We start from the raw sequence: 9,954 nt of genomic DNA, 5'->3' as shown, positions 1-9,954 counted from the left end.
GCAATGACCTGGACATGATAACAGACTGAGCAGCATTTCTTTCTTGTACCCAAGGTCACCAGAGCCGGGCAACCTGAAGGCAGCCGACAACAACCCAGTTTCCATGGTGGTTGTCTCTGGGGGTCTTTGAATGGAAGGTACTGCAATAAATAAGGGATGAATTCCATAGCAGGGCTCCATCCATGGGGCGGACCCTCTAGGACTGGACAGAGGCAGTGGCCATCCACTTCTGGCAGTCAGGGGATCTTAGCAGAACCATGAAAGTTCAAGGTCCTGGGCCTGTTTCTATAGAGGAAAGCACTGGGATTTTCCAGAGGAACATAAAGAAAGGGTTGCTAACTTTTGGAATTCAGACTCTTGGAAGGATTTTATTTTAAGCAGGGAAAATGACACAGCAAAAGCTTTCTTTTTTAAAATCCCCCGAAGGGGTGTACCGTTCCTGAAAGTACTGCAATGCCAGGTTGATGCGTGGAGTGGACGGAGCAAGCTCCTATTCCAACTCCCTGCTCCAAAAATCCATTTAATCTATTGTCCTCAGATAGAGGACGTATCAGATATTAAACAGATAAGAACAGATACTACACTTGATCTTAGCCAAAAGGCTGAGAAGCGATTTAAAAAGGCTTTTTAAAAAAGAAAGAATTCCATCTGGCAGCTCTGTGGAGGATAGAAGGGAGAGAGATGCTGGAGTCTGTGAGAAGGGATTAAATTGGAATGCCCTGACCACTTCAGTTCCCTGCTGGACTGTAGGTAGCAGGGCTTGGGGGATAGAGAAGTGTTTTCACCTTCAATTTCTGCAAATTTAACGAGCTCCCTTTCAGCAATAGTGAAAGAATCTAAACATCACCAGTTTCCAGATTGGTTTGTGGGGCTCAGAATGGAACTACGAATCTCCTTGCCCTTGGCCAAAAGCACACAAAGGAAAGTGTTTGAGAACAGATGAGATGGCTGCTTTAAAAAACATCACACACAGGTATCTGCAGAGGAAATTCATCCAATGTTTGTGGATTAAATTCCCCATCAGTCATCGAAGATTTAATTTTAATTAATGGAACAGACTGGTAGAATACCTTTGGTTTCACTAGGGGAAAGTATCTGAGTCTAGATTTGTTCAAGATGTGAGTATTTGCTTGGTGCAAAAGACCTAAGGAAGATGAGAAGCTCAAAGCTAGCTAAGTGTGAGTGTTGACCGACTCCCAGATTGCAATGTTTTATTGAACAATATTTAGTTCATTTGCCATTTGGGTGGAAAGCTTTTCATTCCAGCAGTACTCCCAATCAGCCCTCAGAAGGTACTCTGAACACCTTAATTAGCACCTATGAAAAGTGGCCCAAACTTGAACTACAAAAAGTGAAATAATAATTGGGGGATTTGCCATACTTCAAAGCAAAGCCCTTCCCTATCCCTAGTTGGCAAGGATGTCTGCTGGGTTTCATGAATGCTGCATGCCATGTGTAATTATGTTGAGTAATCACAGCTCTCCCAAGCTCCATGCCTGATGACAAATGGGCTGTGGCAGGCTCTTGTGGCAGGCTCTATTTCTGATCTTCGGGTGCAATTATTCAGTAAGTAGACTTTATGCTGTTTGGGCACATAAACATACATATTTATCACAACCCTTTGCAAATCTGACACCATATACTTGAAGACACTGTCCTATCTGTGGGTAACCAGTACTTCATGAATATTAGATTTCTGTCTTAATTTCACTACCGTGACTTTTTTCTTGGCAGGGAAAAGTCAAGACTCAATCATGTTCATGCCACTAGCAAGCAGCAGAACACACTCCTGTTCCGGGCAGAAAGATGTTATCATGGAGGAGGTGAATTAGATCTTTCATCTACCTCTTTACCCTGACAGTCTCCTAGGTTCTCAATGAAACTCGCTAACACCTCGCCTCCCAGTCTCATTGTCCAAGACAAAAGCTACCAAGTCAACCTCAAGTCCCGGTGGCTCCATTGTGTGTCGAAGTAGACCTGTGCTCCACAAGGTTTGCTTTGGCAGCTTCTTTTAAAAGTAGATCACCAGCCCTTTCTCCCCAGGAGTCTCTGGATGGACTCAAATCACACTTTCCATTAAGAGCCGAGTGTCATCTGCCAACAACTGTAAGACACACTAACAAACTCATCACCATGGAGTCGATTCTAACTCATAGCGACTCTGTAGGTCCGAGTAGAACTGCCCCTTTGGGATTTCCAAGACTTTACATCTTTCCATGAACAGACAGCCTCATTTTTCTCCCACAGAGCACCTGGTGGGTGCAAATTACTGACCATGTACTGAGCAGGTCAGGGCTCTTTGCCCCACCCAGAGAGCAGTAAGTGATTCTTACTGAATGACACAGCAAAGATGTGCCAATGGCACGATGACTGGAGAATAAAAAACGATAAGGAAGTGGTGCATTGTCCAAAGGGCCCTGCATGGCAGCCCAGCTGCAGTTCCTAAAGACACCAAACCCACTGAGAGATGTCTCTGTTGCCAAGATGGCTCCAAGAATGTTTTCTTACAACTAACAGACACTCAAATCTTCCCCCTAAATCAGGCACCTTCAACAGATAGAAAAGGAGACAGAATTTTTTTTAATTTAACAATTTATTAGGGGCTCATACAATTCTTATCACAGTTCATACATATACATACATCGATTGTATAAAGCACATCTGTACAGTCCCTGCCCTAATCATTTTTTTCTCCTCTTTTCTTTTTGTACATTTTATTAGGGACCCATACAACTCTTATCACCATCCATACATATACATACATCAATTGTATAAAGCACATCCATACATACCCTGCCCCAATCATTCTCAAAGCATTTGCTCTCCACTTAAGCCCCTTGCATCAGGTCCTCTTTTTTTTTCCCCTCCCTCCCCTTTCCCCACTCCCTCATGTGCCCTTGGTAATTTATACCTCGTTATTTTGTCATATCTTGCCCTATCCGGAGTCTCCCTTCCCCCCTTCTCTGCTGTCCCTCTCCCAGGGAAGAGGTCACATGTGGATCCTTGTAATCAGTTCCCCCCTTCCAACCCACTCACCCTCCACTCTCCCAGCATCGCCCCTCACACCCTTGGTCCTGAAGGTATCATCCACCCTGGATTCCCTGTACCTCCAGCCCTCATATGGACCAGTGTACAGCCTCTGCCCTATCCAGTCCTGCAAGGTAGAATTCGGATCATGGTAGTTGGGGGGAGGAAGCATCCAGGATCTGGGGGAAAGCTGTGTTCTTCATCGGTACTACCTCGCACCCTAATTAACCCATCTCCTCTCCTAAACCCCTCTATGAGGGGATCTCCATTGGCCGACACTTGGGCCTTGGGTCTCCACTCTGCACTTCCCCCTTCATTTAATATGGTGTATATATATACATATACATATACACATATATACACACACTTATATCGTTGTTGGTTTTTTTTTGCATGATGCCTTATACCTGGTCCCTTGGCACCTTGTGATAGCACTGGCCGGTGTGCTTCTTCCATGTGGGCTTTTTTGCTTCTGAGCTAGATGGCCGCTTGTTCACCTTCAAGCCTTTAAGACCCCAGACACTATCTCTTTTGATAGCCGGGCACCATCAGCTTTCTTCACCACATTTGCTTATGCACCCATTTGTCTTCAGCGATCCTATCATGGAGGTGTGCAGTCAATGATATGATTTTTTGTTCTTTGATGCCTGGTAACTGATCCCTTTGGGACCACTCGATCACACAGGCTGGTGTGTTCTTCCATGTGGACTTTGTTGCTTCTGAGCTAGATGGCCGCTTGTTTATCTTCAAGCCTTTAAGACCCCAGTCACTATCTCTTTTGATAGCCGGGCACCATCAGCTTTCTTCACCACATTTACTTGTTCACACACTTTGGCTCCAGCCGTTGTGTCGGGAGAGTGAGCATCATAGAATTCCAATTTAATAAAAGAAGGTATTCATGCATTGAGGGAGTGTTTGAGTAGAGGCCCAAGGTCCTTCCGCCACCTTAATACTTGACCTATAAATATAGACACATAGATCTATTTCCCCATCTTCCTATATATATTTGCATGTACATGTCTTTGTCTAGACCTCCATGAATGCCCTTTGACTCCTAGCTCTTTCCTCCATCTCCCTTGACTTTCCTCCTGCCCTACTACCATGCTTCATTGCCACCTGGGCTAGAGTATACCTCTTCTCTAAGCAACCTTACCCTTGATCATTTCCCACCATGCCTGCCACTCCCCCTTCTCTACCATTTGGGGTCCCATGTTTTTCCCTTGTCCCTGGGTTTGTTAACACCACTTCCTTACCCCCCTACCCCCCCACCCCAAGTCCCCCCGGACAGAATTTTTTAAAGAAAAAGAAACATTGAGGGAATTAAGCAGTTGAACTCTGGGAGATGGTCCAGGGCTAGGCTAGGCCCTGATAGCTCCATCACTGTCTTCTGAAAAACTTCTACCCCATCAGGTAGCCTTGAATTCATTCGGTTCCCATTAGATGAGCACTGCCTATCTACCAAGCATGGCGTTAAACACTGACAAACAAAGATGAATTAGACGATCTGTCAGCCTGTGAGTCATTCATTTTATAATCATTAATTTACTGGTCTTCTCCTGGGTGACAAACACGGCCATGTTCTGGGTTTACAGTGAAGAACAAACCAGATGCGGACCTATACCCATGATGCTGAAAGTTTGTGTGGGTAGATGTGTGATTGTGTTTTTATTTGTTTGGTGACTAATTAAAAATTTTGCTAAGTATTATCAAATCAAGGAACTATATTTCACAGCAAGAATAACAGGAAAGATCTGATCTAGCCTGAAACATCAGAAAAGGTCATTGTGAAGAAGTGGCACTTGAACTGAGATGTAAAGAGTGGGATGAACATTCTACGCACTAGGGAAAGAGGTATAAAGACTTTGACATAGCAAGAGTTTGACATGTCCAAGGAGGCACTGCCAGAAGGACTCTGCTGGGGCAGAGGCCATGAGGAAGGGTGGCAAGAGATGGAATGGGAAGGTGGTAGAGCCTGACTAAGGAGGGTAAGCTGGAATTCAAAGACCCCACCGAGAATGGCTTTCATGGAAAGAAGCCATTGAGTCTGTAACCTTCCATGGGAATTTTTAAGAAGTGATGTGTCAGTTCTCTGGCTTCACAACTCAAGTCTGAACTCATTGCCATCAAGTTGATCCCAACCATAGCAACCCTGTAGAACGTCTCCCTATTTCTGAGGCTGTAAATCTTTTATTTTTATTATTTTCTTAAATTTTAATAAATCATTTTATTGAGGGCTCTTACAGCTCTTATAACATTCCATGCATCAATTGTGTCAAGCACATTTGTACATAGGTTCCCATCATCATTTCCAAACATTTTCTTTCTACTCGAGCCCTTGGTATCAACTCCTTTTTTGACTGCTTCCTCCCCCGATCCCTCCCACCCTCTTGAATCCTTGATAACTTACAAATTATTTTCATGTTCATATTTTATACCATCCACTGTCTCCCTTCACCCATGTTTCTGTTGTTCATCCTGCTGGGCGGGGCAGGGGGCAGTTGTTGTATGTCCATCATTGTGATCAATTCCTCCTTTCTCCCCTTCTCTCCCAGCTTCCCCCTGCCCTCATTGTATCGCTACTTTTATTTTTTGACCTGAGCGATTTATCTGTCCTGGATTCTATGTATTCGGAGCTCTTATCTGTACCGGTGTACATTCTCTGGTCTAGCCAGATTTGTAAGGTAGATCTGGGGTCATGATAGTGGGGGGAGGAAGCATTAAAGAATTAGAGGCATGTTGTATATTTTGCTGGTGCTGTACTGCATCCTGGCTGGCTCATCCCTTCCATGTGACCCTTCTGTGAGGGGATGTCCAATTGTCTACAGATGGGCTTTGAATCTCCAGTCCAACTCCCCTCATTCACATAGAAATGGTTGTTTATTTGGGGTCTTCTGATGCCTGATACCTAATCCCATCAATACCTTGTGATCAAACAGGCTGATGTGTTTCTTCCATGTGGCTTTGTTGATTCCCTGATAGATGGCCGCTTGTTTAAGTTCAAGTCTCTACGACCACAATGCTATATCTTGTAATAGCCAGGCACCATAACTTTCTTCACCACATTAGCTCATACCCCCATTTTGTCTTCATCAATCATGTTGGAAAGGTGAGCATCACAGAATGCCAGGTGATTAGGACAAAGTGTTCTTGCATTGAAGGACAACTAATACCTAACCTATAAATATATGTACATAGACCTATACCCCTGTCGTTATATATTAATAAATTTATACATGTACATGCCTATGTTTATACCTCTATAAATATCTTTTGCCTGCTAGTTCTTTCCTCTATTTCCTTTTACTTTCCTCCTGTCTCACTATCATGTTCGACCTTCATTCAGCTCTCTGTACTTCAAGGCTATAAATCTTCATAGGAGTAAAAAGCCTCATGATTTTCCCTTGGACTAACTGGTGGGTTTGAACTGCTGATCTTGTGCTTAGCAGCCCAAAATATAACCCACTACACCACCAAGACCCCTCTGGCTTCACAACTCACTGCCATCCTGTCAATTCCGACTGAAGGCAATGCTGTGGGACAAAGTAGAACTGGCCCTGTTCATTTCTGAGACTGTACATCTTTATGGAAGTAGAACGTTTCATCCCTCTCTGGTGGCTTCACAGAGGGGATGGAGAATCACCGCCATCCGCATCACCTGCTATAAGCCGGCTTCTAGGAGGCCGGGGTCTGACATGCCTCCGCCCTCCAACTGTCCTTGTCATTTCGAATACCAGCCATCCCTCCCACAGCACTCTCTAGCCTCTGTGCTGGTCATTCCCTGTCATGGCCACACAGAGCTCACAGACAACATTCAAGATTATGGGAGTTGTTAATAGGCTACAAATGCTCAGGATACAATTATTTAGCAGGGACTGCCTGCAGGCAGGCCTCTCTCTGGTCTTTGGTCTCTCAGCTACAGGGTCCCTTAGCCTCTACCCTGCTCATGCAATGTGACAAAGTTCTTCAGGGATGACAATAAATGCAAAAGGGCATGCCACTCCACTGCAAGCCTCAGTTCAAAGCCACTCAGCTCTAGCTCTGAGAATCAGCAAACCTAGCTCCTCTAATTATATGCTTGGCGAAATCTCATTCCACTAGGCAACCAATGGCACTCAGCTTGATTTCCTCCATGGGCTGGGAAGTCCACTGCCATGTCTCATTCTTTGACTCTTGATTCTGCTGCATCATTCCTCTGTCACTCATTGACTGCCCCTCCTGGATCAAGGAGTTTCAATACACAGGGATCTCAAGGTCCAAAGGACTCGTTTCTGGCTCTTTTCAATGGACAGAGGTTAATAAGATCCTCCCCCAACACCTTCTTATTCTGAGATGGTTCATTTTATACCCAACAAGATGGCAGTCACAATCAGCAGTCACTCATAACTGAATCCTATCAGCATCTCCCCACACATGGTCCCTTGGTCTCTACCCTGACTGAGACCCATCAGGAAGAGGTTTGGTGGGAATAACAAAGACCATGGCTAGAAATGCCGTGTTAAATAATTCACTGTGCTGAAGAAAATGGTCATGATGTTCTCTAACGTCTAACTGAAATGAAGTTGTCTCTGTGACTTTGCCATCAATAGAAACCACAGGTGTTTTCGAGTCACATTACAGTTGCTGCAAATTTAGTGCGATATCATTTATACCCACTACTACATTGAAATTAGCACAATGACCATAACCGCACCCATATCCTTTCTGTAGTGTGGTGCCAAAGAAAGACAGGAAGACATTGAATTGGCTCCCAGATCTTGGACACCAAAAGTGAAAGCATGACTGCGGACCCCTGTCAAATACGATTCATGACCAGACAAAGGAGGCGAGGCAATGTGCTCTGCTAAAGGAAATGAGGTTTGGAAGGGAGCCAAACCAAATGAGTCTGAATGAGAATCCTGGATTGGTGGAGGAAGAAGGGGCAATTGAGCAGGGTCACCAGGGCACCGCAGAGCCTTACAAGCCCCAGACAATGTCACCACCCCCTGTGTCTCTCGTAAGCCTTCATTGAAGAGGAGTTTTTCCAAAAAAGGTATTATCATGTGACACAGGTCAAAGCCTCTAGAAAGGTTTGTGGGAGTGATGCTTGGATCCAAAGGGGAGCCAGAGGTATCCAACACAGCAGATGCATCAACTGTAAGCCTACACAGCAGGTGCTTTCTCGGTACCACCTCTTACTACTGCTCCTGGACTGAGTGCAGTAAAGTTTCCCCAATGTCACTGAAGGAAATGGGTACACAGGTTGCTACTTGGAACAGTTTTGCATCTAGGCCTATGGTCCTTCTTGAACCCTCAAGCCATATGAAGATTCCTCGAACGGGACTCCAGGCTACTCCTTTCCACTAGACAGTGCAGAGAAAGTTGGAACAGAGAACTAGAGAGTGATCCAGTTGCTTGTTCATATGGTGGAAGTATTAGACACCTTGGTCTCTACCACACATTCTTTCGGCCTTCCTGAAAGCTTTACCCACCCAAACAGATCAGGAAACAGAGTCTTAAGAAGGTAAATACCATGTCTATAAACTTAGACAATGCATCGTCTCATGTGCAGCAGGCCTCATGACCCTCCAGAGGGCTGCGTTTGATCTCTTGGGAGGGTTGAGTCAGAGGACTAGAGTCCCTGTGAATGTTCCTGCTTTTAGTAACTGCACACTACCTACCCGCATCTTATTCTAGCCTTTCTTCTCAGCCAGAGGGACACAAAAGAAGAGGCAGTGCTTCAGAAAGCAGACATCCTAACCCAAGCCCTCCAAGTTCTCTACCTGTTGAACAGAGCTGATGAAGATACGAAGTTGTTCAGTAGATGGTCTGTCAAAAAGCACATCAGCGAATTTAGGAAGGGCCGCAGGTTGGGAGACAAGGCTAGATGAGGATGAGGTTTCTGATGACAGTGATGAAGTTTGTGACAACCTCGCCCTTTCTCAGATGACTGGATCATGAAGAGAAGCCTTCATTTTTTCTGAGCATAGTGACAGATGGAAGTGCAAGGAACTAAAATGATGGAGGATAGAGTAAAGGTCCTAAGTTGAAATGCTACGTGTCCTGGAAGATAGAAGAGATGAGACAGAAGGGAGGGGACCAATATGCCTGTGGAGCCCACCCCATTTAGGAGAGAGGGTCATGGTGTAGGTTTCTCAGAGGGGTTCCCCCTGTTCCTGCTTCTCAATGCTGAAAGAATTCACGGGGCAGAAGCATTTTTGTAAATCTAAGTAACTTTTAGGAGGGAAAGGGAAGTTTCAGGTAATACACTACAATCTGAATGTGCTACATGCAGATACACATGCTATCTCTAGAAAGTATGGAAGGCCTCATGGTGTGCGGGGAGAGTTCACAACTGAAAATGGCCGCTTTGGAGGAGTTTGAAAAACCACGTGGGAAAATGGCTGGTTAAGAGGAGGCCCAGAACCCCAGCGAGAAGTGCTGGGACCCAAGGAGAGCGCCTGCCGAAAGAGAGCAAGCTGTGGAACTGGACAGGGGGCGAGGACGTGTGCATGCGTGCTTCACCTAAGGGAGAGACCCGGCCCTCCAAACTGAAAGAGAGGGCACCTGTCCTCCATTTCTGCTTCTTATCCCCTCCTACCTATACATGGCAGTGAAGACCCAATGTGACCAGCTTTCTGATTTTTAAAAAAGACCTGAGAGATCTGTTCATTCATGTGATAGCTCCTGGTTTTTGAATGCTGGCAATGAATTCCAATTATAAAACAAACAAACCCTATGCAAGGTGTGTGTGTTTGCACCTGAGAGCTGGATGTAGAGGCCACCATGGGGTCACCTGTGAGACTGGACTCATTCCCAAAGGGATTCCTGGTACCTTGGGCCCAGTGTCAGGATCCAGAGCCTCTTTTTGGGGAAAAGGCGCCCAGGTTCAGACTTGTTTTTAAAAGCTGATTGTAAATGAGCTGGAAAAGAGAGGAATAAAAACAATTA

At 45.2% G+C, this 9,954-nt stretch overlaps 1 non-coding gene across 1 annotated transcript; it reads right to left on the bottom strand.

The window, feature by feature from the left end:
* Nucleotides 1-423: 423 nt before the first annotated feature.
* LOC142457426 (U2 spliceosomal RNA) lies at nt 424-614 on the bottom strand. The gene has a single exon (XR_012786173.1). It is a non-coding gene; the product is annotated as a U2 spliceosomal RNA (small nuclear RNA).
* Nucleotides 615-9,954: the final 9,340 nt, after the last annotated feature.

The sequence above is a fragment of the Tenrec ecaudatus genome, chromosome 9 (genome assembly GCF_050624435.1).
Source record: "Tenrec ecaudatus isolate mTenEca1 chromosome 9, mTenEca1.hap1, whole genome shotgun sequence".
Taxonomy (NCBI): domain Eukaryota; kingdom Metazoa; phylum Chordata; class Mammalia; order Afrosoricida; family Tenrecidae; genus Tenrec; species Tenrec ecaudatus.
This window is presented reverse-complemented; position numbering and strand designations above follow the sequence as displayed.